Raw genomic sequence first — 17,566 nt, 5'->3', positions numbered from 1 at the left:
AATTACAGTAAATGAAACAGTCAGCATAATCACTTTACTTAGAACTGAAGTGTTTTGGCTAGAAAGTAGATTAGGGTGTACAGCACACGTTTGTATATAAAGATGTAGCTTCTTTGGAAGGTAGGTATAAAGGGAGTTCTTCAGGAATTTAATGATCTATGGTAAACCTCCTTTGAAAGCAACAGATTAATACAAGACCCACCTCCATCAAATCTCCTTTCACAATTGAAGTTTAACTTGGAGATTTTGAGATAAGACATGCCTTAATTAATGAAGAGTGATTTTTTTTGAGGTTATTTTATCTCCATATTTCACTTACACATTTACCGAAAACAAACAAAATGCTGGACAAGACACAGCTTAGTATTTGAGTTCTAATATTTTTAAAGTCGTCGAATGCTCTTTCTTACACATTATCTATAACTATTTCATTGGCTCCAAATAGCACAAAATAGAAAATATTACCGGCTTCAAACACCACTCAACTGACATGAAGAATGTTGAACTGACAGGTCAAGATATTGGGTTACTAAGACACACCGGAGGATGAAGTCTCTAAGTGCAAACCAGCTGTATCTAATTTTCATTTCCTCCTAATTTAATTTTAGATGGGGAAAATATAATAAACATGAACTATGTACAATCCTATTTTGAACAGTGTGTTAACTTGTACCTTCTGTTTTTATCGTAGGGATTATTGACACATAATAACTCCACAGCATGTGGCTCTCAGAGTTGCCCTGAAAGGTAAGCTCCCCACAAGGGAAGGTTTCCTTATCTGTACTTCTTCTTTCTTAGTATCCTTAGTTTCTATGGAAACATGGAGAATAAGCCATTTCCAAGAGATGCTATGAGCTTCTCTTACGTGCTTTTCTAAATGCTATAGTTAATTAAGTTAGTGAAGTTACATAAATTAATGTGGGAATGGTGCAACAGAGACCATTCCCATCCCTCTGGAGGTAGACTTTGTGGTTGTCAGATTACTTTGACAGTTCAAAAACACTAGAATTGTACATTGTAGAAAATTATTTGGAATATAGTAAAATTGTTTTGCCACTCGTTTTACAAGACAAATATTAAGTCCCAGAAACATGTATGTCTGGAAGGTTGTATCTTACATGATAAAGCATAAATAGACTCAGTGTTAACAGTGCTTGTATTTTATTTTTTGATGAAAAGCATACCCAAAACAAGCAAAATATCTTCTGTTCATCAAAGTGATGTAAGGAGGTGACGTAGTTCTACACGTTACAGGTTCAAATTGAAGTGCCTGTTATATCATGCTGCCTACAAAGACCCTTAGGAGCCCTCCCTTTTCCTAGCCTCTGGTGATTGCAGAATTGCTTGACAATGGCACAGTCCAGACCAATTTCTTGATGCAAAATTGTATGTTTTAAATTTATAATTTTAAAAAAAGGAAAAGTTGAATTGTTTAAGCAACATTCAGAAAAGGGTATCTCATATTAAGGAGTATTGCCCAACTTATCTTAAAAGTAATCAGAATGGCTTTGTTCTTGGCATGCAATCCAAGAGAGCAAGCGTGAGTCACTGTCAAGAGTGCTCCATTTGTCTGCCTTCCCATCACCTAGCTTTTATTTTTCGCTCTCTCTATGTCCTCACTTAGCACCCAAACTTAGCATTCTTACTATGCACAGATAGACAGACAGATGGAATATGGGTTCATAACAGTTTATAAGTGTCACTGGTGAAACAAAGATCTGAGATGCAGTGATCAAATAGACCATTTAGTTCTCCCTGTAATGTAGAAGGAGCTGTGGGCTGGCCTGTTTTTCATCCTGCCTGGCTCCTGCATGGTTACCTTTACCCGAAATAACAACATACAAATTGTATTCATTTAAACACTGCTTGGCCCATTATTTCTAGCCTCTTACTGGCTAACTTTTACATCTTGCTAACCCATTTCTAATAATCTGTATAGCACCACGAAGTAGTGGCTTACAGGAAAGGATACTAGTGTACGTCCATCTTCGGCTGGAGCTTCATCGCATCTGCCCTGGAGAGGAGCGGTATGGCGTCTGTCTCACTGTAATATCCATCAGCTGAGTGCAAATTCATTATTGTCTTCTGTTCACAGAGGTGAACTTAAATCCTTGCTCCAGTATCTGAGAAGATAACCTCAGTTATCTGCTCTGACACCAGTTTTCCATCTTAAAAATTTAAGATGGAAATATTGTTTCTGTCATGTCAGCTTGGCTCAGCAATATTACAAATGTAGGCAGGCCTATACCTAGAGAAACAGAGGCAGCTTACAATGTTCCTCTTTGGAACACTATAGATAAGTTCACCTTTTATAAAGCTACATCAACAATCAAAATGCAATATGAAATAAACTGCTAACTATGTTACAGAATAGGTATACCTTGAATATATGGTAAATAAAAAGCCTTATCAAAGAATCAGTTAATATATGGCTTCATTTATAGTAAATGTCTGGAGAAGTAAGCAATATAAAGACAGTTATTTAATAGTTTCTAGAAACAAGGGGACTGAGAAAGCCCTGGCCTTTCATTATGGCAAGGTTTCTGTTTGGTACTGATTAAAATATTCTGAATTAGATAGTAGTAATGATTACATAACCTGGTAGGGACTCTTAAAGACACTGAAATGTTCCTGAAAAGTGAATTTTATGGTATACAAACTATATCAGTGTATACAAAATTTTTGTCCTGCCTGGTCCCACAGCAGTTCAGTTCCAAACAGATACACAGAGATTTAATATTAATTACATACCATTTGGCCTATTACCAGGCTTATTACTAACTAGGTCTTAAAATTTAAATTAACCTAAAAACCTTGTCTATGGTTAGCCATGTGGCTTGGTACCTTTTCTCAGTAAGGCACTTGTATCTTGCTTCCTCTTCACTGGCTGGTGACTGACTCTCTGCCTTTCTTCTTCTCAGAATTCTAGTCTAGTCACCCTACCTCTACTTCCTGCCTGACTACTGGCCAATCATCATTTTATTAAGCCAATATGAGTGAAAAATATTTAAAGTGTACAAGAGCATTATCCCTCAGAATTTTTCCTTTATTTTCTTTTCAAAACAACACCCTGAATATAATCTCCTTTGTTTAGCTTTTTTTTCCTGACCATTATCCATAACAACTTGTAACCAACATGTTGAATAAACATCCATAACCCATTTTGGGGAATGTGGGTGTAGTTTTCTAGTCTACTTCGTGCTTATTGGGGGCATTTATAATCTTATAAGGACCCAAAGATAATTTAGGTTTATAGTCAAGTCCTGACTGGAGTATTCAGTGAGTCTGAATCATCTCAGTCAGCAGTCTTGAAGCTGTTCTGAATGTAGAACTCAGAGGAAACTGTAAAAGAGGTTCTCTAAAATATTGGATGATCTTGGACATCCAGTCCTATTGCAGATTTTTCAAGGGGTTTTCCTTGATCAAACCTTATTTTCCTTAACCCAGAATAAATTCACAACCTCACATTTCCTGTGGAAACAAAAGCAAAACCTTTTCTCCTAAGTAACATATATATTGACTTAAATTTTGAAGTCAAGGCATTTTCAAAATATATAGGTTGGATTAATCCCTAAGAATTTATAATCAAATGTCTTTTAGCAGCTGTTGCTCTTTCCTCAGCAGTCAAACAAAGAAAACACAATACCATATAGTATCCAGATTCTATGTTTATTTTCCATATTTACATGGCTTTTTAAACTCTATTTCTTTTATTTTTATTTTTAATTTCTGTTTCTTTGAGACAAGGTTTCTCTGTGTATCTTTGGCTGTACTGGATCTAATTTTGTAGACTAGACTGGCCTTGAATTCTTAAAGATCCTCCAGCCTCTGCCTCCCAAGTGCTGGGATTAAAGGTGTGCACCACCATGGCCAGCTACTTTCTTTTTATTTTAAGAACTTTCTCTATCCTTTTTCTTTACACTTCCAAGCCTTATGTATATATTTAAAACACTGTAAACAATTTAGAGGATTTTTTGCCATATGGATCTGTCTTTACTACATCTCTATTTTTTTTTCTGAGCACATGAGCCTTTAATCTGCTAAACAGCATAATTCGGATTAAAACAATGACTTTGGCAGATAGCTCCTCCCGATTTCTTAACCCTCTGAGAGTCTAGCTTCTTGGCAGAGGTACAGACAGGAGCCACATTTATTGCCACAAGTCTGTGGAGTTTCTAGGTCCATGCCACTATCTAGAAGCATGCCACTGACTGCTCATAAACACCATTAAAGTATTTGGTGGCAGGGCCTTTTAAAAGAGTTGTAAAACTTTTGCTGGTGAAGCTGAGTCAAGAAGCCTCTCTTAAAGAAGCCATGCTTCTGCTTTCCTCTAGCAAACAGAGCCTACCTAAGAAAATGCTGCTGCCAAGAAGCCATGCTTAACTCTGTTCTTCTGTATCTAGAATCCCTTCCCAAGTTCTCTCAGGTTTTATGTGGATATAGTTGCTGAATGCTGGGCATCCTTTGTAGATGGAATTTTCTGTCCCACATTGTTCCACAGTCATTCAGTAGCAAATAAAAACACAGATGATTATATTGATTATATACTGTCTGGTCTATTTCTGAGGTGTATTACTAACTAGCTCTTATGACTTAAACCATAATTCTAGTCTTTCCTTAGCCTTGTGGCTTGGTATGTTTTCTCAGTAAGGCATTCTCATCTTGCTCCCTCTCTGGCTGGCTGGTGACTGACTCTCTGTCTTTCCTCTTTCCAGAATTCTCCTAGTCTGGTCACCCGCCTGTACTTCCTGCTTGGCTAATGACCAATCAGCATTTTATTAAAACAAGATGAGTGACAAATCTTTGTCGTATACAATAACATTATTCCACATCATATCATTAAGAAAATATACAATGTATATTTTAGATAGACAAATTTTATCTTCAGCTATAAAGATGCAGAAAATCTATAATATAATCAACAAATTCTTTCAAATCAGTACAGACTAGCTTGCTGAGTGTTCTGAACTGCCTATCCTCCAAAGCCAGAAAGCAAATCCAATTGTTGATTGTCAGGATCTGTGGCTTCATATAAAGTTTATGAATGATAAAATCATAGTTCAAATGCTTCACCAGTTGCTGATTCTAGTCTTAGTTACCCTGAAACTATAAAATAATAATAACAATAGTGCTTTTGTAGGTTTGGGAACCATGAATCCTAAAGGCTTGCTGTGATGCCAGGCCCTCTGTAATGAATACTTTTATAATTAGTATTATTTGGTTGTAAATATTAGGTTATACCATTAGATTCTTGGCAGTTCGACTATTTCTCTGTTGGTTTTTCTCTTACTGGCATCTTGGCCAGAAAGAAAAGAATGGCTAGAATTTCTGTTGGCACTTAATGAATTTAATCAGCCCCTGAGGGATTTTGATATAGCAGAGAGATATTTAACAAGAAGCAGAATTTGTATTCCTTCTGTTTTTCTCTTCATAGCTACCAGAGCCTTCCCTAGTAGAGGCAAGGTTACCTGTGCTGAGAGATACATTAACATACCATGAGAGTATGTTAAAACTCAGAAAACACATCCCCATGGCCTTGTGTTTCTGTGCTTGTTCTAACTAATGCAATTTAGGCTGATTCCAATAAGAAAACAAGTCACTGTCTCATAATGTGCAATATTCCCTAGTCTATTGTTTTATGTTGCTGTTATTGCTGTTGTATGTTTTCTGAGAGACAGTTTCTCTGTGTGGCCCTGTCTATCCTGTAACTCACTCTGTAGACCAAGTTGGTCTCAAACTCAGAAAACAATTTACCTCTGACTTTTGAGTACTGGAATTAAAGGTGTATGCCACCATTGCCCTGCTAAGAAATGAGCCATTGTGGATTTTTGTTGTTATTATTTATAAATTTTCCTTTCAGGAAATAGTTTAAATATTTTTTAAAAAAATATTTTGTCTTTAGAAATAAAGTTGAAAAAATCCATAAAGTGTTGATCTGCACTATATTGCATATATGTATTCCAAGGTGCATATAAAAATATCACAAATAATGAGTAGAAATTGTTAATCATAGTCACAAAAAATAAACAGTTGGATTGTGTCACTTGGTCAAGTTTCTGTTTTATACTTTTCCTTATAGATAATAAGAAGGACGATGCTATGTTGCTTTGAAAGAATATTAGGAGACTTTGGATTACGGGTTTTCTCTACAGTGATCTTCATAAAGTCAGTATACTAGAATCTATAATAAGATTGATGATGTCATGAGAAATAAAATAGCTAAGTTCCCTGGAAGGTTGAGCATGATATTATTTGGAAGAAAGAGATAGCATACAAATAAAATTAAAATAATGGCAATTATTTTCTCTTTTAAAATGTCAATAGAAGCCGGGCAGTGGTGGCACATGCCTTTAATCCCAGCACTCGGAAGGCAGAGGCAGGCAGATCTCTGAGAGTTTGAGGCCAGCCTGGTCTATGAGAGCTAGTTCCAGGACAGGCACCAAAAACTTCAGAGAAACCCTGTCTCGAAAAATGAAAAAAAAAATGTCAATAGAATGCAATAGTAAACAGAGTTATTGTTGTGCATTGCTATGAACTAATCTGACTTTTGATTTACAACTTACCATGAGTGGACTTCAACCATTTTTTAATATGATAAATTAATGTTTTTTTGTTATTGTGTGACTCATTTCTTCTCAATGATTCTAATTATTTTTCTTTTTTGATTTCTTGAGGCAAGGTTTCTCTGTGTAGCTTTGGAGCCTGTCCTTGAACTCTGTAGACCAGGCTGTCCTCGAACTCACATAGATCTGCTTGCCTCTTCCTCCAGTGTGCTGAGATTAAAAGGTATGTGCTACCACTGCCCAATGATTCTAAATTTAAAAGATTCATTTTGCTTATTTGTGTATGTGTATCAGTCCACATGCAAGTGTGTGCATATATCTGTGTGAGCCAACCTAGAGGGCAGCAGAGGTCTCAGAATTGGAGGGGTATTGCTGACCAAAAGCAAGTTGGGGAGGGAAGGGTTTATTCTGCTTATACTTTTATATCTCCATTCATTACCTAAGGAAGTCAGGGCAGGGAATCAAATAGGACTGGAACCTGGAGGCAGAAACTGATGCAGAGTCCATGGAGGGTGCTACTTACTGGCTAGGTCCCCAATGCCTGCTCAGCCTGCTATTTTATAAAGCCCAGAACCCCCAGTACATGAAGGATAACAGCCACAGTGGCCTGGGCCGTCTCTCATTGATCACTAATTAAAAAAAAATGCCTTATAGCTTTATTTTATGGAGGAATTTTCTTATTTGAGGTTCCCTCTTTTCAGGGAACTCTAGCTTGTGTTGACTCAAGACAGTAGCCATCCTCACAATTTCATCTTAATAGAACCATTTTAGCAGTGTTTCCTAATATGATCTACAAACTTGTAGCTGTAGCATAAAGAATAAAAATCCAGAGACAGATAATGGGATTCATGCTGAAGATCAGAAAAGCAAAGTAGCCAAGCCACAAAGAGAGCTCTTACCTCTATGAAATCTTCAGTCTGAAAAGATAGCTGTTTTTTGTCTCATCCCATTTTATATTCCTCTCTAGTGTTGGTGTCAAAGGCATGCACCACTGCTGCCTGGCCTCTATGGTTCACTAGTGTGGCTGCTGTGATTAAATGTATGTGCCATGATTGCCTGATTGTATGGCTGACTAGTGTGGCTAGCTTTGCACTCTGACCTTCAGCCAAGCTTTATTTGTTAGACCGTGAATGAAACATCACTATATTTAGCTACAAAACTCCTCAATATTCAAAGTTATCACTGAATAAATAGCTTTTTTGTTCAGCTTTCTTTTCTAGTTAATGAATGTTTCATTGCCTTGATTTTCCTATGCATTTCCCAGATTATGTTTAATTGTTTTTAATAATGTGCTTTCTTTGAGTTTCAGTTTTTGGGTGCATTATTTTTGGCTTTTCTGTTTGGTTGGTTTGTTGTTTTTTGTTCTTTTGATTTTTTGGGGGGGGTGGGGGCAGGGTATCTCTGTGTAGTACTGGTTGTCCTAGAACTTACTCTGTAGACCAAGCTGGCCTTGACCTCAGAAATTCACTTGTTTCTGCTTCCTGAGGGTTGGATTAAAGGTATATGACACCATGCTCAGCTGAATTTCAGTTGTTTTTGTTCAAAATACCTATTAATTATTTATTTCAGTGCATGCTATTAAAAGTAACCCTTCTGTACTGTTTATCATTGAATATGACCATTGTCATTATTTTTGGATAATGTTAAGATAGTTTAGGAATTTCTATGTGGTACTAATTTTCTACTCAATATATTGAAGATATTGCTTCATTGTATTCTACCCTTTGTTAGTGCAGAAAATGAGGTGTGTTATTTGTCAAAATTGTGTTTTCATGTATTATTACATGAGGGCCTGCCAGGTTTCTGCAGCTGTTTAGCCCCAAAGAAAATCACACAGAGATCTCCATAAATTACAAAATTGGTTGGCCCATTAGCTCAGGCTACTTATTAGCTTTTGTAGCTTATATTAAGCCATTGTTCTTATCTATGTTAGTCATGTGGCTCAGTACCTTTTTCAGCTGGGCATGTCACATGTTGCTTTTTTGGTTGTCTGGGCTGGATTGCGGGAAGAGATTCCTTCTTCCCAGAATTCTCCTGTTCTCATTGCCCCGCCTCTACTTCCTATCTGGTTGACCTGCCTATACTTCCTGCCTGGCCAATCAGCATTTATTTAGAACATGATTGACAGAATACAGACAATTCACCTGCACCATTTAACCCTTTTTTTCTTTTCTTTTATTTTTTAACAAAGGAAAATATCCAAAGCCCATTTTGGGGGGAATGTGGGCATAGTATTTCAAGCTACTTCAGGCTCTTTGCAGGGCACTGATAATCTTATGGGGACCTAAAGAAAATTAAAGTTATGATAAAGTCCTGACTGGAGTATCCTGTGAGGCTTGATCATATCAGGCAGCAGTCTTGAACCTGTTCTGGAAGAAGATCTCAGACATCTGGGCCTTCTGTTCCTGCCGGAGATTTCTCAGGTAGTATTACTTGATCAAATGGGACTTTTCTTAACTCAGAATGAATCCATAGCCTCTCATTTTCTGTGGAAACAAAAGCAAAATCTCTTCTCCAAAGTAACATACCTTTTGACTTCAATTTTGAAGTCAAGGTATTTTCAAAATACCTGTCTTGGATTAATTTAGCACCATTTATAAGCAAATATCTTTTAGCAGCTGTTTCTACTTCCTCAACATTCAAACAATTCAAAGAGAGCATAATAACATACAGTATCAAGATTCTCTGTGTATTTTTCATCTTTATGTGACTTTATTTTAACCTTTATTTCTTTTATTTTTACTTTGACTTTTTGACACAAGTTCTCTGTATATCTTTGTCCTGGAATAACTCTGTAGACCAGGCTGTCCTTGAACTCTAAGAGATCTGTGTGTCTCTGCCTCCCAGACATTGGGATTAAAGGTGTGTCCTGCCACACCTTGAAGTCACAGAGGTCAATCTACCTCTGCCCCTTGAAGTCTCAGAAGTCAATCTACCTCTGCCTCCCAAGTGTTGGGATTAAAGTGTGTACCACCACACCCAAGTACTCTCGTTTTTTTTTAAAGAACTTTAACCTTTTTTCTTTTAAGCCTGCATGTATTTTTTAACACACTGTAAACCATTTAGATTTTCTTTGTCTTTGAATCTCTCTTTACTGTATATCTCTTCTTCTGACCACATGAGTCTTTATGAAAAGGATTAAAACCGTGGCTTTGACGGCTAGATGCAGCCCATTCCTTAGTTTTCCAGCCTCATGGTGGAGGTACCGGCTGTAGCCATGTTTACCACCACAACTCTATGGCCTTTCAAAGTCCCTGCCAGCAAGCAAGCTACAGCATTCTGCTCACAGACCACAGTCAGTCAGACTGCCTGCCTGAAAAAGTCAGAGTTTGTTCTGGCAGGACAGCCCAGAAAGCCAGCATTTTAAAACCGCATAGCTTTTTTCCTGATACAGCTGAAAACCGAAAAACATGAGGTTACCTTATTATCAACACTATTCAAGTGTTTCGTGGCAGGACCTCCTAAAGAGCTGCAGGGTTTTTTCAGCTAAAGCTGAGCCAGGAAGCCTCTTTTAAATGAGAGCATTTGCCTCTAGCAAGGAGAGCAGACCTGAGAAATTGCTGCTACCAAGAAAACATTCTTTACTCTATTGTTTCCTAAGCTTTCTCAGGCTTTCTGAGGATGCAGTTATCATGTGGGCACCATTCTGTAACATGAGGGCCTGGCTGGTTCCTGCAGCTGTTTAGCCTCAAAGAAAATCACACAGAGATCTCCATAAATTACAAAATTGATTGGCCCATTAGCTCAGGCTACTTATTAGCTTTTGAAGCTTATATTAAGCCATTGTTCTTATCTATGTTAGCCATGTGGCTCAGTACTGTTTTCAGCTAGGCCTGTCACATGTTGCTTCTTTGGTTGTCTGGGCTGGACTGCAGGAGGAGCTTCCTTCTTCCCAGAATTCTCCTGTTCTCATCACCCTGCCTCTACTTCCTGTCTGGTTGACCTGCCTATAATTCCTGCCTGGCCAATCAGCATTTATTTAGAACATGATTGACAGAATACAGACAATTCTCCCTCACCAGTGTATGATCTACCCTTTCCATCCATTAGCTTTTGGGATTCTTCTCTGTAAGAATGAGGTCTGCTTCTTTTTATGATATGTTGAAATATACATATATCTAGTGGTACTCCACTTTTCTGTCTGAGAACATCTTTTTTTTAAGTTTTAGAAAAACTTGTACCTTATATAAATATTGATTCTTACACTGTTTTCTTCTGTTTTCATTTTCTGAATGTCTCATTATATATATTTTGAACCAAAAATTATCCTTATCCCAAACTTTTATGTATTTTATGATCATTATTATTTTATGTCAATTTTGCATAGTAGGTAAACACTTCAGATCTTTCAATATCTTAATTGTTTCTTCACAAATGTCATTTTTCATGTTGATCTTAATGTATTGTTTGCTGCATTACCAAGCATTTCAAGTGCTTTCAGAACAATGGGAATTTTATTTATTTATTTATTTGTTTGTTTGTTTGTTTGTTTCTTTTATAGTCCATGTTATTTAACCAATAAAGTTGATATGCAGGTTTGCCTTCTGTATTTGCTTAGGGTTTGTTTCTCATTTGTCATAATCAGAGAATGTTCCATCTTTGCTTAGTCACAGTAATTAGGAAATTGTGAATTGAATCTAACAACTTCTTTCTGAAATCAACTCATGAAATCTTTGTTGAAATTCCTTTAAGAACCTGCAAATTCATGATTCCAAAGATGGCAAGTATTTTCTAAACATATGCCTGGAAATGAAAGAAGACCATAGTATTTGTGAAAGCACTGAATATCTACCCTAATCTTCCATTGTCTAAGTTACAATCTATCATTATTTTAAGGTTCTAGGTTTTAGAATTTTATCTTAGTTTGTAGATTTTATTTTCCTTTAAAGCATTATCTGTTTTATTAATAATTTGTTATTTTCTTTTGTCTTTCTCTATAATTAATTTCTAGCTAAGTTCATTAATCTTTGATCATTATTTTCATGCAGATGGTACCTGTCCTTTTACTATGGCATTTGTCTATTTATGTAGCAGTTTGTCCCCACATACAATTTGTAATTTTATATTATGTGCTCATTTGATGCATAGTTATCCCCTTCTGTTCTTCCAGTGCTATGTAAACATTAATCAAAATATAATTTTTCTTTTATTAATGAGTTAAGTTCTAAAGTGTTCAGCCTACTTTGTGTTAATCTATTGCCTCTCATTCGTATTTAATGATTAGATCAAATGTCCATATATTCATGCTTGACCCCAAACTTTTGGATTCCCCACTTATGGCACTTTGAATCACGAGAATCTAATATACTTCTTCCTTTGGCTATTGTATAACTTTCCTAGTTTGTTTTATAGATCAAAAGTTAATACAAGAAGTCATGCCTATTCTCTTCCCTTGTCTGCCAAGGATATTTCTCCTCCATCTGTTTAGATGCTAATACTCTGGACCACCATTTCTTAGTCATATATCAAGGACTAGTATGTTCTTAACCTACTAGGACACAGACTGAATCACACTGCTCAGACTTGGAATTTATAGTTGTCTTGTGTCAATTTCATCATTGCTTTGTTTAATTTTAGCATTTAAAAGATTTTTTAAAAATTATTTTTGGCCGACAATCTTGTCTACTTCCCATAGCCAGGAGGATAACTATATGTTTTTCCTTGGGCTCACCCTCTTATTTAGCTTCTTTAGGATCACAAATTATAGACTCAGTGGCCCCTATCCACGGCTAGAAACCAATTATGAGTGAGTACATCCCATGATGTTCTTTTGGGGTCTGGGTTACCTCACTCAGGATAGTATTTTCTATTTCCATCCATTGGCATGCAAAATTCGAGAAGTCATTGTTTTTTACCACAGAATAGTACTCTAATGTATATATATTCCACACTTTCTTCAACCATTCTTCCATTGAAGAACATCTAGGTTGCTTCCAGGTTCTGCCTGTTACAAATAATGCTGCTATGAACATAGTTGAACAAATGCTTTTGTCATATGATAGGGCATCTCTTGGGTGTATTCCCAAGAGTGGTATTGCTGGGTCCAGGGGTAGGTTGATCCCAAATTTCCTGAGAAACCGCCACACTGATTTCCAAAGTGGTTGCACAAGTTTGCATTCCCACCAGCAATGGATGAGAGTACCCCTTTTTCCACAACCTCTCCAGCAAAGGCTATCCTTGGTGTTTTTGATTTTAGCCATTCTGACAGGTGTAAGATGATATCTCAAAGTTGTTTTGATTTGCATTTCTCTGATCACTAAGGAGGTTGAGCAAGGGGAGATGGGGAGAGAAAAGTGTGAAGGAGAGGATGGGGGAACTTGGGGAAACAGGATGATTGGAGATAAAGGAAGGTTGTATAGGTGAGCAGGGAAGCACATATCTTAGTTAAGGGAGCCACCTAAGGGTTGGCAAGAGACTTGAACCTGGAGTGGCTACCTGGTGCCAGGGCAGTGTCCCCAGTTATTTCCTTGGTCAGCTGAGGATAGGGAACCTGAAATGACCCTATCCTATAGCCATACTGATGAATATCTTGCATATCACCATAGAACCTTCATCTAGCGATGGATGGAGATAGAGACAGAGGCCCACACTGGAGCACCGGACTGAGCTCCCAAGGTCCTAACGAGGAGCAGAAGGAGGGAGAACATGAGCAAGGAAGGCAGGACCACGAGGGGTGCACCCACCCACTGAGACAGTGGGTCTGATCTATTGGGAGCTCACCAAGGCCAGCTGGACTGTGACTGAAAAAGCATGGGATAAAACCAGACTCTCTGAACATGGTGGACAATGAGAGCTGACGAGAGGCAAAGGACAATGGCACGGGGTTTTGATCCTACTTCATGTTCTGGTTTTGTGGGAGCCTAGACAGTTTGGATGTTCACCTTCCTAGACCTGGATGGAGTGGGGAGGACCTTGGTCTTTCCACAGGGCAGGGAACCCTGACTGCTCTTGGGGCTGGAGAGGGAGGAGAAGAGGAGTGGGGGAGGGGGAAAGGGGCGGGAGGAGGGGGAGGGAAATGGGAGGCGAGGAGGAGGCAGAAAAGTTTTTTTTTCAAAAAAAAAACACTATTTTTGGAAGCTGAGGGTGTAACTCAGTGTCATAAGAATTGCCTAGCATGCATGAGGTCCTAGGTTTGATACTCAGCACATTAAATAAATGAATAAATCAATAAATCTAGTTCTGTTGTCGTGTAATTTTCATTGAGGAGATAGGCACAAAAGTCTTTTCTCTCTAGATAGGCAACCAAAGGCAGACCAAAACAATGAAATTACCCAAATGTGACTAAGAGAACTAACAAATTTATTGGAATTTCTTGTGGGAACAAGAATGAGGGGTTACTGACAGTAACATAAATAACTCAAAAGCAACTCCATCAGTGAAAAGACTACTCTAACATATGTGGTAACTCAAAAAAGCTGCATTTTCAGAGCTCCCTTTATAACCAACAGGTATTACTTGGGAATATGCTCTTTTCCCCAGTTATCATTACTACTTATATAACCTGTACAGGGCCTTGTAGATTGTGTAACTTTCTGAGCTTCCTGAGTCTTCCAACTTGCATGAGTTGCTTTCCTCTCTCCAGGAGGGAATGCTCCAATTTGGAAGACATGGCTGTACAATCAGGGACTCATATTTTATTTTTACATGCTTACTGATGTACATTAGCTAAGTCCAATACGCTTTGAAAACCAGAAGATCTGAACATCAACTCCTTAATACATCAGAAAATGTTTTGAAATTGCATTATTGACTGTGCTCTTCTGACACATCTTTCTTTATAAACTAATGGGAAGAAAAGCATGAATGAATATCATATCTCTTATTTTCTCTCTGCTTTGATATCAATCTGTTATGCCATGTTAGAAAAAAAACCTAAAACTGAATACAAATTGTCCATCTGTAACATAAGAAACCATAGTTGGCACCTCAAATAAATATATTCTGTTCTCAGAACTAAGGAAATCTAGATAGGACAATCTTTTTTTTTTTTTTTACTTATTTATTTATTTTTATTCTTTTTTAATTAAAATTTCCACCTGCTCCCCATTTCCCTCCCCTCCTCCCAAATATTGCCCTCCCCCCACTTCCCTCCCCCTATCCCCACTCCTCTTCTCATCCCCCCACTCCATTCCCCCTCCCTCTCGATACTGAAGAGCAGTCCAAATTCCCTGCCCTGCGGGAAGACCAAGGTCCTTCTATCTACGTCCAGAAAGGTGAGCGTCCAAACAGGCTAAGCTCCCACAAAGCCAGTTCATGTATTAGGATCGAAACCTAGTGCCATTGTCCTTGGCTTCTCATCAGTCTTCATTGACCGCCATGCTCAGAGAGTCCGGAATCAACCCATGCTTATGCAGTCCCAGACCAGCTGGCCTTGGTGGGCTCCCAATAAATCAGTTCCGCTGTCACAGTGGGTGGGTGCATCCCTCGTGGTCCTGATTTTTTGCTCATGTTCTCCCTCCTTCTGCTCCTCATTTAGACCTTAAGAGCTCAGACCGTTGCTCCAAATTGAGACTCTGTCTCTACCTCGATCCATCCCTAGATGAAGGTTCTAAGGTGATATGCAAGATATTCATCAGTATAGGATAGGGTCATTTCAGGTTCCCTCTCCTTAGTTGCCCAAGGTACCAGCTGGGGACATATTCCTGGACACCTGCGAACCCCTCAAGAGTCAAGTCTCTTGCCAACCCTAAGATGGCTCCCTTAGATAGGATATATACTTCGCTGCTCCCGTATCCATCCTTCCTATATCCCAACCATCCCAATCCTCCGAGCTCCTCCCATCCTCCCCTTCTCATATTTCTCATCCCATTTCCCCTTTGCCCCATGCCACCTCACCCGCAAGTTCCCAGTTTTTGCCCTGGAATCTTGTCTACTTCCCCCTCTCCATGCGGATGACTATATGATTTTCTTTGGGTTCACTTTCTTATTTAGCTTCTATAGGATCACACATTATATGCTTAATGTCTTTTATTTTATGGCTAGAAACCGATTATGAGTGAGTACATCCCATGTTCCTCTTTTTGAGTCTGGGATACCTCACTCAGGATAGTGTTTTCTATTTCCATCCATTTGCACGCAAAATTCGAGAAGTCATTGTTTTTTACTGCTGAGTAGTACTCTAATATGTATATATTCCACACTTTCTTCATCCATTCCTCCATTGAAGGGCATCTAGGTTGTTTCCAGGTTTTGGCTATTACAAACAATGCTGCAATGAACATAGTTGAACAGATACTTTTGTCATTTGATGTGGCATCTCTTGGGTATATTCCCAATAGTGGGATTACTGGATCTTGGGGTAGGTTGATCCCAAATTTCCTGAGAAATCGCCACCCTGATTTCCAAAGTGGTTGCACAAGTTTGCATTCCCACCAGCAATGAATGAGTGTGCCTCTTTCTCCACAACCTCTCCAGCAAAGGCTATCATTGGTGTTCTTGATTTTAGCCATTCTGACAGGTGTAAGATGGTATCTCAAAGTTGTTTTAATTTGCATTTCCCTTATCGCTAAGGAGGTTGAGCATGACCTTAGGTGTCTTTTGGCCATTTGACTTTCTTCTGTTGAGAATTCTCTGTTCAGATCAGTGCCCCATTTTTTTATTGGGTTCATTAGCATTTTAAAGTTTAGTTTCTTGAGTTCTTTATATATTTTGGTGATCAGACCTTTGTCTGTTGCAGGGTTGGTGAAGATCTTCTCCCAGTCAGTGGGTTGCCTTTTTGTCTTAGTGACAGTGTCCTTTGCTTTACAGAAGCTACTCAGTTTCAGGAGGTCCCATTTATTCAATGTTGCCCTTAATGTCTGTGCTGCTGGGGATAAACGTAGGAAGTGATCTCCTGTACCCATATGTTGTAGAGTACTTCCAACTTTTTCTTCTATCAGGTTCAGTGTGTTCAGACTAATATTGAGGTCTTTAATCCATTTGGACTTGAGTTTTGTGCATGGTGATAGATATGGATCTATTTTCATTCTTCTACACGTTGACAACCAGTTCTGCCAGCACCATTTGTTGAAGATGCTCTCTTTTTTCCATTGAATACTTTTAGCTCCTTTATCAAAAATTAGGTGTTCATAAGTTTGTGGGTTAAAATCAGGGTCCTCTACTCGGTTCCATTGGTCGACTTCTCTGTTTTTATGCCAATACCAAACTGTTTTCAATACTGAGGCTCTGTAATAGAGTTTGAGGTCAGGGATGGTAATGCCTCCAGACGATCCTTTATTATATAAGATTGTTTTGGCTATCCTGGGTTTTTTGTTTCTCCATATAAAGTTGATTATTGTCCTCTCAAGATCTGTGAAGAATTTTGATGGGATTTTGATGGGGATTGCATTGAATCTATAAATTGCCCTTGGTAGAATTGCCATTTTTACTATGTTGATCCTCCCTATCCAAGAGCAAGGGAGATCCTTCCATTTTCTGGTATCCTCCTCAATTTCTTTCTTCATTGACTTAAAGTTCTTGTCAAATAGATCCTTTACTTCCTTGGTTAGGGTTACCCCAAGATATTTTATGCTATTTGTGGCTATCGTGAAGGGTGATGCTTCTCTGATTTCCATCTCTGCTTCCTTATCCTTTGTGTATAGGAGGGCAACTGATTTTTTGGAATTGATCTTGTATCCTGCAACGCTACTAAAGGTGTTTATCAGCTGAAGGAGTTCTTTGCTGGAGTTTTTGGGGTCGCTTATGTACACTATCATATCGTCTGCAAATAATGAAAGTTTAACTTCTTCCTTTCCGATTTGAATCCCTTTGATCCCCTTATGTTGTCTTATTGCTATTGCTAGAATTTCAAGCACTATATTAAAGAGGTATGGAGAGAGTGGACAACCTTGTCGTGTTCCTGATTTTAGTGGAATAGCTTTGAGTTTCTCTCCATTTAATTTGATGTTAGCTGACGGCTTGCTATAAATAGCTTTTATTATAGTTAGGAACGACCCTTGTATTCCTAATCTCTCTAAGACCTTTATCATAAAGGGATGTTGAATTTTGTCAAATGCTTTTTCAGC

The 17,566-nt window shown here is 38.2% G+C and overlaps 1 protein-coding gene across 3 annotated transcripts in view; it reads left to right on the top strand.

Moving 5' to 3' along the window:
- The window catches only part of LOC130871170 (contactin-4), a 1,056,779-nt gene that overhangs the window by 252,657 nt on the left and 786,556 nt on the right, over positions 1 to 17,566 (top strand). For all 3 annotated transcript variants that reach the window (XM_057764481.1, XM_057764498.1, XM_057764473.1), the window contains exon 3: positions 692 to 747. The gene's annotated coding sequence lies outside the window, so the exon portion shown is untranslated. The remainder of the gene's footprint in view (positions 1 to 691; positions 748 to 17,566) is intronic.

Source organism: Chionomys nivalis, chromosome 1, assembly GCF_950005125.1.
Source record: "Chionomys nivalis chromosome 1, mChiNiv1.1, whole genome shotgun sequence".
In the NCBI taxonomy this organism is placed as follows: Eukaryota; Metazoa; Chordata; class Mammalia; order Rodentia; family Cricetidae; genus Chionomys; species Chionomys nivalis.
The sequence above is the reverse complement of the archived record's forward strand: the minus strand, read 5'-3'. Positions and strand labels throughout refer to the sequence as shown.